We start from the raw sequence: 13,217 nt of genomic DNA, 5'->3' as shown, positions 1-13,217 counted from the left end.
CCCCCACCCCCAACCCCTGCCCAGAAGCTGAGCTGAAGGACCTGGCTGCAGAGCCTGCTGCCCCGTCCCTGGCCCACAGCCCTCGCCCAGCCTTGGGAGCTTCTGACCCTGCGCAAGCCCTGCCCTCTCCCACCTGGGGCTCAGCCCTGTGACCTGGGAACCCCATCTCGGCCCTGGGCAGGGGCCAATAGCTTTGCACCTAATAAACCTTCTTCTTTTTTTTAAGATTATATTTATTTATTTGAGAGAGAGAGAGAGCAAGTGCACAAGCCCAATGCAGAGTTCGATCCAGAGACTCTGGGATCACGACCAGAGCCGAAGGCAGACGCTTCACAGACGGAGCCCCCCAGGCGCCCCAGCTTCTAATTAACTTTTAATAATGAAACATGGCTCCTGATTAGAGGAACATGAACTTTCGTTGTTTACCCAAGCTGACATGGCTCATAAATTCCTTGTACAGGTGAGCTCGCAGAAAACCTCTGGCTCTGCCAGAAGCCCTGCCTTCCTGCCCTCAGCTGCAACGCCAGGAGCCAGCAGCCGCCTGCCGGGCGGGGCAGGATGGGCCCAGCGGTGCCCCTCCACCAACACAGTCCCCTCCCGGGGCCTCCCTCCCACAGAGCCGGGGACTGGGGACCATGGGCACTTTCCACAGGGGCCACCGCACTTTTTGTCGACTAAAGAGATGATTTGTCGACCATCCCTCAATGAAGCCGAAGACATTAAAGCTAAAATAGGCTTAAATGAACAAGAGAGACCCCAGTCACTTTCCTTTAGAGGTTTAACATCTTCAGAAGAACCTCCTTAACCGACAGAGGTAGAGCAGAGAAGGTCTGCTCTCAGGGCAGGTGCCATGGGGCCCATGGGGACCCCACTACAAGCAAAGAAAGACTCACCCCTAGTGACCCTGGGTCTCGGTCAGCTGGGTCTGCTATAGCAAAATCCCACAGAGTGGGCGGCATTTGTCCCCCCCAGTTCTGGGGCCAGGTGTCCACAGGTTCAGGGTCTGGTGAGGGCCCACGAACTGGTTTGCAGACACCCACCTTCTTGCCACATCCTCACATGGCAGAGGTTGGGCAGGCACTAGTCTCTTCCTCTTCTTAAAAAGGTCTCTACCTGCGTGACCAAATCACCCCCCAAAGGCCCTGCCTCCAAACACCATTCCACTGGAGGTTAGAGTCTTAGTGCCCGGACTCGGAGCAGGAAGATTTAGTCCACGGTGCCCCATATCCATGCAAAGACCTGGAATGGTTCGTGGGGGAGGCTGGGTGTGGCAGAGTTTGAAGGTGATTTGGGAAACACAGCAGACGAAGAAATAGGCACTTAAGTGTGGTGCCTTCGGGCCCGAGGCCATGGCGCTCTTGGTCAATCCCACTCCTGAGGGAGTGGGGCCACCCCCATGGAGCCAGAAGTGAGCTATGCATTGACAGTTGAGAAGCTGACATTCCCACTACCCAGGCATCTGGTGGCTTTTTTTTTAAGGTTTTTTTTTTTTTTAATTATATTTTATTGTGGTAAGAATACCTAACATGAGATTTATACTTTTAACAATTTTTTTAGTTACAATCATTATTTTTATTCTTTCAGCAAACAAGGTTTTTTAAGATTTTATTTATTCAAGAGAGACACAGAGAGAGAGGCAGAGACACAGACAGAGGGAGACGCAGGCTCCCCACAGGGAGCCTGATGCAGGACTTGATTCCAGGACCCCAGGATCATGCCCTGATCCAAAGGCAGATGCTCAACCGCTGAGCCACTCAGGCACCCCTATCTTGTGGCCCTCCACCCATGGAGCCAGCCGGGTCTGGCCCTTTTAAGCTGCATAAATCTCCTTGGCCAGGGGACTTGGTCTTGAGCAATAACTTTGAATATGAAAAAGACAGGGCAGCCCAGGTGGCTCAGTGGTTGAGCGTCTGCCTTTGGCTCAGGTTGTGTTCTTGGGGTCCTGGGATCAAGTTCCACCTCAGGCTCCCCACAGGGAGCCTGCTTTTCCCTCTGTCTGTCTGTCTGTCTGTCTCTCTCTCTCTCTGTGTGTGTGTGTGTCTCATGAATAAATAAATAAAATATTTTAAAAAAGAAAAAGACAGGTCACCTTAGTTGTCCTCCAAGCTGGTGAAGCCAGTCATGTGGACAGCAGTACAGGTGCTTTGTCTCCCCTCCTCAATAGCATGATGCAGAAAAGCACTAAAAGTATCGAGAGGGAGAGAAGAGCCAGGCTTCCAATTTGGTTTCCAACAGGCTAGAGCCGAATCGTCTTGGTCAAGTCATTTAACCTCTGAGACTCAGTGTCTATGTCTGTAAAATCACAATCATCTCACCTACCCTGTAGGGCCACTGTGAGGATTGTGAGAGTGTGTATATAAAATACCAAGCACCTAATAGACCCTTCCATCAAGACAGGCACTGGGGCGCCCGGATGGCTCAGTTGGTTACGCGTCCGACTCTTGATTTTGGCTCAGGTCATGATCTCAGGGTCCCGGAAGTGAGCCCGATATCAGGCTCCATGATCAGCACGGAGTCTGCTTGTCCCTCTCCTGCTCTCTCTTTCTCTTTCAAGTAGATGAATAAAATTAAAAAAAAAAAGACAGGCACCATATTGTGTTGTAGAATCTCAATGGGACCACATATAATTCAACAGACAGTAAGGCCCCAGCAAAGGCTCATTGGTTTGATACTTAGATTCCCCCATAGTAACACACCCTCAGAATGGAAGCACACATCCCACAGACTTGGGGCCTACAGGTTGTTGAGCACTGACAGAATGAGAGGCGTATTCTCTCGGCCTTGCCCTTGCCCTCATCTTGGCCTAGAGGCCACATCTGCATACTCACTATCCCAGATGACACATCTTCTCACACCTCCTGCCCAGTTGTGGCTGTGTGGTTGCTCCATCCTTGCTCTTTCTCATTCACACTAAGGCCATGAGGGGAATCCATGCCCCTATGGCGTCCTGCAGCTTCCTTGGGTCCTCCCTGGGGACCCCCCAGTCGGCTTGCCAAAACTCACCACTTTGGCCCTGTCCCCTTCACCACTGGTTGATGTGTCCAGAGTCTTTCAAAAATGTTTTCTTTAAAGCTTCAAAATAAGTTGTATAGACTGCATTTGAATTTCTTCTACAAACCCCCATCATATTTTGTACCTACTCTTTAAAGTCTGTCACATTCTGCCTTGGATTAGCTTTTTTGTGTATTTGTCTTCCAATTTGGTTTCCAAATTCTTTCTCTTTCTTTCTTTCTTTCTTTCTTTCTTTCTTTCTTTCTTTCTTTCTTTCTTTCTTTCTTTCTCTTTCTTTCTTTTTCCTTTCTTTCCTTTCTTTCCTTCCTTTAATTTAAATTCAATTTGCCAGCATACAGTATAACACCCAGTGCTCATCTCATCACATGCCCTCCTTAATGCCCATCTTAAATACCTAAAATGAACTATTTTTTAAAATTACCACTCACATCAAGATACTGAACAGTCTGCATATGAACGCATTATTTACCAAAGATTCTTAAATGCTACATCCTACACTGTGTTGTATACTTTGTTATAGCTTAAATTCTGATAAAAATGTTGCTTCCTACTTCAATTTCTATGACTTAAAGGTTTTAATTATCTTTAAACTCCTTTAATCCTTTGTTTTATACAAATGTGAAGATCACATTTCAAGTTCAGAGAGTCATTTTTGACCCAACTGGAATGACCCGTCCCCCCACTCTCCTCCCATTAACGTGTATTTCTGTCCAGGTGTAATTGACTTATGACATATTAGTCAGGTGTGCAATGTCAGGGATCAATATTTGTAGGCCTTGCAAAGTGATCACTACAATAAATCTAGCTAACATCTGTCACCATCCCTAGCACCAAAAATGTCTTTCTTGCGATGAGACCTTATAAGATCTGATCCATTCACCATTTTCAAATACTCCACACAGAATTATTAACTACCGTCATCATGCTGTGCATCTCATCTCCTCGACTTACTTATTTTGTAACTGGAAGTCTGTATCTTTTGACCCCTTTTACACATTTCACCAACTACCTGCCCCACCTCTGGCGACCACCCATCTGTCCTCCATATCCACGAGCTCATGAGCTCCTTTTTGTTTGTTTTTTAGATCTTACAAATAAGGGACGTTATACTGTGTCTTTTTTTTCTTTTTCCTTTTTTTTTTTTTTTGTATTTGTCTTTTCCCTGTCTGACTTTCTCCCCTTGGCGTAATGCCTTCAAGTTCCAGCCATGTTTTCACAAATGACAAGATCAAAAGTCTTCATTGATTTGAGGACATAACTTTTGTTTCTTAAACACAGAGCTGAATGATTTACGAAAAATACAAACTTGCACAGTGGAAATGGTGATGGGCTGGTTTTTAATGTCTGTGCGGTTGTACTTTTGATGTGGAATTTCTGTTCTAAGTATTCATAACAGGTTATAACAGGTTAATTTGGTGTTAAATGTGTTCCCCACAGTCCCCAAACCCAGAAAGTGCTGATAAAGGAAGAGTTCATTTGTTCTTAAAACAAACCTAAGTTTGTATTGTACCAGTGGGAACATGACCCTTTGGGTTTTTTTGAGGTCCTTCAATGTTTGCAGTAAAAATACAATTAATCAGTGCTCCAAAATGGCCTGTTTGTTTAAGGATTTAGCACCTCCCTTGAACAACAAACCTTATTGTTTAATTGAGAACCGTCCTCTTGATAAAGGACATTAGAATATCTTGATTTCATTCCTGAACGGTATCCAAGACAAAGAACACCAGTTGTAAAATTAAAAAAAGAAAATGTTACTGTCCAACTGGATTGAATTTTAAAGAACTAATTTAGTGTGTTCTGTTTGTGAATGATTCTCTTTTTCTGCACAAAAGCCGAAATCGCGGCCCTGCTGTGGCAGCTGGTGGGAGCACCTGGTGGTCACGGCTGCCAGGGAAGCCTTTGGCCCCAGCGGGGACAAAAAAGCCTGGAAAAGAAGAAAGAGCGTGACACAATCCGAACCAAAGTTAAAAGCTGCCCAGTGAACTTTTGCTCCTTTCACCCAGGCATGTCGGTACAGAAAAACAAACCACTAAAAATACAACAAAAGCTCGTTTGATGGTGAGGACTGTCCTCCACCTTCTGGTTGAGGCAGCGTGGTTTTCCACCAGAGGAAGGAATCACCAGGGGTGGCCCCGAGGGGTCCTAAGAGGGCAGGGACAAGCTTCATGGGCAACACTCTGAATGGGTGTCACTGTTCAAAGCACAGATACCATCGCTTGCCACCCTTCTCTGCCAAAGCTGACCCACGAGAAATTTAATCAATTGAGATTCCAAAACCAGAATTCCTTAGTTCCACTCTTGCCGGATGTGATCCTTGCTTATGGGGTCTGATGACTTCATCCTAATTCGTACGCCCAGGAATTTTATTGGCAGATTTGGATATTCTTGTGGCGTGGCAGATCTTCCCAGGCGACCGTGTATTTTATGGGCATCCACACCGAGGAGAAGCAATCCTCATTTCAAGGGCTGCCGTAAGCACGTACCACCACAGAGGGCCAGACAAGCAGAGATGTAACTCCTCCTGGTCCTGGAGGCTGGAAGTCCAGGATCACGGTGTCCTCGGCAGGGCTGGCTCCCTCTGAGAGCTGTGAGGAAGGCTGGCTTCCAGACCTCTCTCCCCAGCTCCAGGGCAGTGGTCTCTCCCCGTGCCTCCACATCATCTTCACTCTTGTGTATCTACATCCAGATTTCTACCACAGTTTAGCCAGGTGGGTGACTGGCATGGACTATTTATATAATTTTTTTATCAACCTTTGCAATTGTACTGCCTTAATTAAAATAATGTGGAGATTTTTCCTCTTTTTCCATGCCCCAAACAGTATCCAAAAATCTCGTCTGTTAGAATTTTTTGTGACATCGACAAAGTCTGAACCTTTGGGGGAAGCTAGCGACTCTTTGAAAACTTTTTTGTATTTCTTTTCTAAAAACCTCTACTTATATCTTCTCTCTTCTGGGATCTTTCTTTTTTAAAAGATTTTATTTATTTATTCATGAGACACACACAGAGAGAGAGGCAGAGACACAGGCAGAGGGAGAAGCAGGCTCCCTGCGGGGAGCCTGAGGAGGAACTCGATCCCAGGACCCCAAGAACACAACCTGAGCCAAAGGCAGACGCTCAACCACTGAGCCACCAAGGTACCCCTCTTCTGGGATCTTTCTGATAAATAATATCCTCTTAGAAAATGATCCAGCTTTTCAAATTCAGTGTTTTATTTTTTTAATGAATGATGAATGAATTAGCTTATATCCTCAACTTTATTCCTTCCATCTCCCAATCCTACCACCAAACTTTTGTGTTAGTTCTGTGATAAATATAGTCTATATGTACGACCCTCCTTTTACCAAAATGTATCCAGTTATTCCTTAGTTGATCCAAATTCATCCTCTAGTAATCTCTTCAAGAATTGCTCATGAGGGACGCCTGGATGGCTCATCGGTGTCTCTGCCTCTCTCTGTGTGTCTCTCATAAATAAATAAATAAAATCTTTTTAAAAAGAGCTCATGAAACCATTCTCAAATCATGCATGTCCAAAATTGCCTAAGGTTTTGAGAATTAGAAGATAAGCCACAGATTGGGGGTGGGGAATTTGCAAAACATATATATGATAAATGACTTCTATTCAAAATTTACAGAGCGTTAGGGCGCCTGGCTGGCTCAGTCAGTGGAGCATACGACTCTTGATCTCAGGGGTTGTAAGTTCGAGCCCCACATTGGGTGTAGAGATTACTTAAAAATAAAATCTTTAAAAAAAATTTACAAAGAGCTCCTAAAATTCAACAATAAGAAAATAAACAACCCAATTGGAAAATGGGCAAAACATCTGAACAGTCACCTCACCAAAGACATGTGGACAGCAGGCAAGCATATGAAAAGATGCTCAACATCCTATATCAGAAGGGCACTTAAAACACCAGTGGGACACTACCGCATGCCTATCAGAATGGCTAAAATCCACAACCAACAACAGAGGCTGGCAAGGGTGGGAAGTAATAGAAGCTCTGGTTCACCGCCACTGGGAATGAAGTGTCCCACCATTATGGAAGACAATTTGGCCATTTCTTACAAAGCTAAACGTAGACTTACCATACAATCCAGCAATCACACTCCTAGGTATTTGTCCAAATGAGTTGAAAATGTATGTCCACACAACAACCTGTACATGAATATCTGTAGCAGCTTTACTCATAATTTCCCCAAATTGGAAGCAACCAAGATGTCCCTTAAGAGGTGAAAGGATAAGCAAACTGAGGTGCTTCCACACAATGGAATTTTTTTTTAATGAGCTATTAAGCTACCTAAGAACATGGAAGAAATTTAAATGCATATTGCTAAGTGAAAGAAGCCACACTGGAAAAGCTACACACCATAGGGTTCCAACTATATGATATTTTGGAAAAAAAAAAAAAAAAGCAAAACTATTTTGAGGCGGCAAAAAGATCGGTGGTTGCCAGGAGGAGGAGGGGGAAGGAGGATGGAAAACTGGCCTTCTCATAAAATCCTGACTTCACCTTCTTTCCTTGAGAATCGTGGGCCACCTCTCCTGGAGTTTGCTGTGGATCTGTGGACATGCAAGGCTGGCCCGATCTTTATCCCCTTGTAAGTGGCTTGACCCTTTATTTTTTTTCCTGGCTGCTCAAAAAATTCTTTATTTTTAAAATTCAATATGCTTGATCCATTTTCCTTGGCATAGAGTTTTCTCTTTCAATATATGGATTCATCTAAGGAAAATTTCTTGAATTATTTATTGAAATTTATGTATGTTCTATCAATTCTTTGGGATTTCTTCTTCAGAGATTCCAACTATGTGTGTATTAGACTTCTTTGCATGTCATACATAAAATATATGACATGTCTGTGTATAGTATAGAGATGCATTACATATTTTATATATATAAAACTTTCCTCATTCTTTTTAGTTCTACATTTATTCCCACTTCATTTGCTCACTTTCATCCCCTCTATTTGTCATGTCCTGTATAGTGTATTCCACAATGTCTGTCCCCTTCATATTCCTTTCACTGCATTTTTATTTCTCTGTGATGTTCATCTCTCATTTCTATTTTTTTTAAGATTTTATTTACTTATTTGAGAGAGAGGGAGAGCAAAAGCAGGGGGAGCCGGGGGGGGGGGGGCAGAAGGAGAAGCAGGCTCCCTGCTGAGCCAAGAGCCCTATGTGGGACTGGATCCCAGGACCCTGAGGTCACGACCTGAACCCAAGGCAGACACTCAATTGACGGAGCCCCCCAGGTGCTCCTCACCCCTCATTTCTTTGTGCAATTCAACCAGTTCTCATGTCATGTCTCCTGTAGTCCCATAATCTCTTGTCTTGCATTTCAGCCTTATGACCTCCTCTCATCAGGCTGCTCGCTTAACTAATGTGCCTAGTGTCTGGTCACCGTCTTCACCTGTTCCATGGCAACATTTTTTCTGGTGGCTGTTTTTCATCTAACTGTGAGTTTAATGGCTATTCTCCACACCCGTCTCTCTGGGCATCTCTCAGCAAGGCTGCGCCATTGACCCTTAGACTATCACGGAATGGGTTGGATTGTCCTGAGCCAACTAATGGCACAGCAGCCTCCCCAGTATCTCAGCCCAGACTCTCCATGGGATTATTTTTTTAACATTTTATTTATTTATATTTAAAGAGACAGTGTGTGTGTGCTTGTGGTGGAAGGGGGGTGGGGGCATCAGGCAGAGAGAAAAGAAGAGAAACAGACTCATTGCTGAGCACAGAGCCCCACGCGGAGCTCGATCTCACGACCCTGAGATCACGACCTGAGCCTAAATCAAGACCTGGACGCTTAACCCACTGGGCCACCCAGTCACCCCTCAAGTGTAGGGTTTCTTGTAGGATCCTAAGCCCACCGCTTCGCTGCACAGGCAATGAGCAGAGTGATGCCGCCAGCCTTGCTCCCTGCAGGCCTTGCTCATGGTTTACCCCAGGGAAACACAGAATGACCCTGGGTCATTTCAGGGTTTCAGGCACCCTGAAAGCTGCAGCCCCTACCCCCACTTGCCATGTCCCCATTTCCCTTTCTCCTAATCCCAGGTTCCACCTTGTCCAATTGTGGAGTTTATACATATCTCTGAAAATGGAATTTCTTCTCCTCCTCCTCCTCCTCCTCCTCCTCCTCCTCCTCCTCCTCCTCCTTCTTCTTCTTCTTCTTCTTCTTCTTCTTCTCCTTCTTCTTCTTCCTCTTCTCCTTCTCCTTCTCCTCCTTCTCCTTCTTCTTCTTCTTCTTCTTTTAATTTCCATTCTCTTCACTCCTTTTATATACTTTTCCCAGCTCCATCCCTGCCCTGCCAGGCTTGGGTCTTACCAAGTCTGTAAATTCTTGTTGCTCCCGTCACTGTCACACGTGGAGTTCTGACACATGTGGGAAGTCGCTGCACTCTCTGCTAACCCTGTCCTCTTGCACCTGGTTTCTCCAGGTCCCGCTGCCCCAGCCTGGCACCTTGTCCCACAAAAGGAGCACAAAATAGGCATAAAGAGCCAGGCCACCTCCCCGCCCTGAGGCTCTTATTTTATAGATCTTGGTTGATTTCCATAACTGACCATTTGGGCCACTTTGCCTTTTGTCTTGCCTGGGCTCTAAATTCTCTTTAATGTTTTAAATTCACCAACAGAATGAGCCTGCAAAGCCCCAGGCCTCCACCCTCGACCCCAATAAAAGCCACTGGCTGCACATGCTCTCACTGCACCTGCCACCTCACTGTGGGGCTCCAAGTGCCCTGTAGAGTTTCCAGGTCTTTTTTTTTTTTTAAGATTTTTTTTTTTTTTTTTTGACAGAGAGGTACAGACAGAGCATGCACAAGCAGTGGGAGCCACAGGCAGAGAGATAAGCAGGCTCCCCATAGAGCAGGGAGCCCTCCGCGGGGCTCAATCCCAGGATCCCAGGATCACAACCCGAGCTGCAGGCAGAGGCCCACCAACTGAGTCACCCAGGTGCCCCGTTCCCAGGTCTTTGGTAAGCGATAAATCTTTTTTTTTTTTTTTCAAAGATTCCCAATGGTCATTCCCAAAGGGTGTCTTGTAATCATACCACGAGGGCCAGGCCAGTCATAACATTGGTTTGAAAAGGGCACCCATCAATAATTGCAAGTGGCATGTGGTCAGCAGAGCGGGTGTCTAATATGGGAATGTGGGTGTGACTCGGGACGGAGAGGACGTGCGTAGGTGCAGAGAGCCTGGCCCCCGGAGCAGGCAGATGGGTGACAAGGGAACGAAAGTGCAACCAAGCCATGTGAGATGAGCCCCTACGATGTCCTCGAGGGACAAGCTCCCCCCAGGTCCCCCACCCCGTGGCCATGACTAGTCAGGGAGACTCTGGGGGGAATCTGGAACCGCTGGGCCTTGCAGATTTGCTAAGAAGCAGCGGTGCCCAGGCAGGAATCCAGGCCCTCTGCAGAGGTATGACCACCCCACTCTGCTTTAGGCACATCCCTGGATGGCACACAGGTTTCATTCCCCAGGGGGGTAGACAGTTGGCCACGAGAGCCATGGGAGGCAGATATTTTTCCCCTTCAGTTTGCAATTCATACTGGAAACGTCCACGTCCACTGTCAGTGAGGAGAGAAGGACGCGCTGAAAATCCCCCAAAGCAACCGGCTACTTAATGAAAACAGGAAAACAGGGGTGCCTGGGTGGCTCAGTGGTTGAGCGTCTACCATCAGCTCAGGTCGTGATCCCAAGGTCCCCGCATCCGGCTCCCTGCAGGGAGCCTGCTTCTCCCTCTGCCTGTGTCTCTGCCTCTCTCTCTGTGTCTCTCATTAAAATAAAATAAAATAAATAAAATAAAATAAAATAAAATAAAATAAAATAAAGTAAAATAAAATAAAATAAAATAAAATAAAATAAAATAAAATAAATAATAAAATAAAATGGATGACAATGACATATTCCAGTGTCTTGGTGTCTACTTTCCTTCTCCACTGGTTTGAGATTGTGGGAGGGGTTCATGTTTACCTGTTAATTATTATCATCCTTCTGAAAATGGCAACATAAGCACCAGAATTGAAAAATCTGAACATAGGGATCCCTGGGTGGCGCAGCAGTTTAGCGCCTGCCTTTGGCCCAGGGCGCGATCCTGGAGACCGGGGATCGAGTCCCACATCAGGCTCCCGGTGCGTGGAGCCTGCTTCTCCCTCTGCCTGTGTCTCTGCCTCTCTCTCTCTCTCTGTGACTATCATAAATAAATTTAAAAAAAAATCTGAACATAGAATAAATTTATGCTACAGGGATGCGCTGTGCTGAAGTCACTGGTTTCGTGGAAGGTCATGAGGGAAAACCAACCGGCAGGAATACTTTATGGAGCAGTCAGACTTCCCGAATCCTGCAGAGGCATCGAGATATAATCCGCGGGCTATTTTCCGTCATACAGGTGGAGCGCATTCCATGCTATTTCAAAAGAGTTTATTTATGGTAAAACATGTGACTTTGGGGGGAGGGGCTGAAGCTCTCTGGTTCTTATTTCATAGAAAAGGTTTTCAGCTTTGAAATTTGAAGTGTTCTTCACCTCCTGTTAAAACATCAGGGGTAGCAGGGCGCCTCTGTACCGACGCTACCACAGCTTATCCCGTTGATACGAAATGCCTCATTCAACCAGATTTTTTGAGAACTATTGTTCCAGCCACGCAGAATCAAGAAAGATACCACATAAGAAATAAATGATTTCCATCATCAAATTTCTTTTTAAATCTGACAAGGTCGGGATCCCTGGGTGGCGCAGCGGTTTAGCGCCTGCCTTTGGCCCAGGGCGCGATCCTGGAGACCCGGGATCGAATCCCACATCGGGCTTCCGGTGCATGGAGCCTGCTTCTCCCTCTGCCTATGTCTCTGCCTCTCTCTCTTTCTCTCTCTGTGACTATCATAAATAAATAAAAATTTAAAAATAAATAAATAAATCTGACAAGGTCAGTGAATGGGAGAGACACCGTCCCCCCCAGCCATTCACCACATCTTTTCTTCTCCAATTTGAAACTCCCCCTTCATGATTAAAGGAAAACTCTTGTTTCCTCTACTCATAGCACTTTGGACACCAAATTTAGGGGATGGGGAGAGGTTCCCACACCAACCAATTTTCCAACTTTACAGACACCAACTGAGTATCCGGCAGTTTGGTTATGACCCCAACTACCCAGAGTTAGCTCAGACCCCACAGGTAAGTGCTCGGTCCCACAGGACTGCCTTCCCTCCAGTTCAGATGCCATCTGCACCCCCAGATGGTCACCTGCATGTCTGACCAACCAGCTCTAAGTCAGGTGTGCCCATGAGCCCCCTCCTCAGACTTGTGATCATTTGCTCTAAGGGCTCACAAAGAAAACACTCATGTGTTACCGGTTTGTTATAAAGGATATGATTAAGGACACAGATGAACAGCCAAATGAAGAGGAATCTAAGGAGGCGTCCAGAGAGGTCGCAAGCGCAGGGGTTTGGAGTGCTACCACTCTCCTCGCACATGAAGGTATTCTCTGACCCAAAAGCTCTCTGAACCCCCTAATGGAGAGATTTTTTTTATATTTTATTTCTTTATTTATTTGAAAGAGAGAGAGAGAGAGCAGGGGAGAAGGGCAGAGGGAGAGGGAGTAGCAGATCCCTGCAGAGCAGGGAGCCCAATGCGGGACTCGATCCCAGGACACTGAGATCATGACCTAAGCCGAAGGCAGACACTTCACCAACTGAGCCCCCTAGGCATCCTTGTAGAGACTTTTACGGAAGCTTCATGACATAGGCATGACCAATTTTTAACTCAATCTCCATGGAGGACGAGGGGGGCTGACAATCCCAAGTTTCTAATCATGGCTTGATCTTTGGGGTGACCAGCTCCCAACCTGAAGCTCTGCAGGAAACCACCAGGGTCACCTCATTAGAACGAAAGATGCTCCTATTGCCCAAGAGGTGCCAAAGGATTCAGGGTGTCAAGAACTGGGGACAGAGACCAAATACATATTTCTGATTGTGTCCCAACTAGCTACTAAATTCTTATGTATATATTTTGATGCAATGGACATCTGACGTTTGGTTGGTCCACCCCCCTCCAACCCCGTGCCCCAGTCACCGTATTCCTGTGATCTCTCCCCTCCTTCCCATGGGGGGTCATCGAAGCAGCCAGGTCATGACATGCCCTTGCCCTGGCTCCAGTTTATTAGCACGGTGTTAGCGGACCCAGCGAGAGCCAGTCCATGTCTTCCATCCACGGGAGTT

General features: G+C 46.1%; 1 long non-coding RNA gene across 1 annotated transcript; it reads left to right on the top strand.

Moving 5' to 3' along the window:
- Window positions 1–5,354: 5,354 nt before the first annotated feature.
- On the top strand, window positions 5,355–11,991 carry LOC140625013 (uncharacterized). The gene is made up of 4 exons (XR_012024418.1): window positions 5,355–5,720; window positions 7,536–7,609; window positions 8,351–8,464; window positions 11,252–11,991. It is a non-coding gene; the product is annotated as an uncharacterized lncRNA (long non-coding RNA).
- The last annotated feature ends 1,226 nt before the right edge of the window (window positions 11,992–13,217 follow it).

This window comes from Canis lupus, chromosome 3, assembly GCF_048164855.1.
Source record: "Canis lupus baileyi chromosome 3, mCanLup2.hap1, whole genome shotgun sequence".
Lineage (NCBI taxonomy): Eukaryota > Metazoa > Chordata > Mammalia > Carnivora > Canidae > Canis > Canis lupus.
Note: the sequence above shows the minus strand (reverse complement) of the source record. Positions and strands in the feature narration are given on the sequence as shown.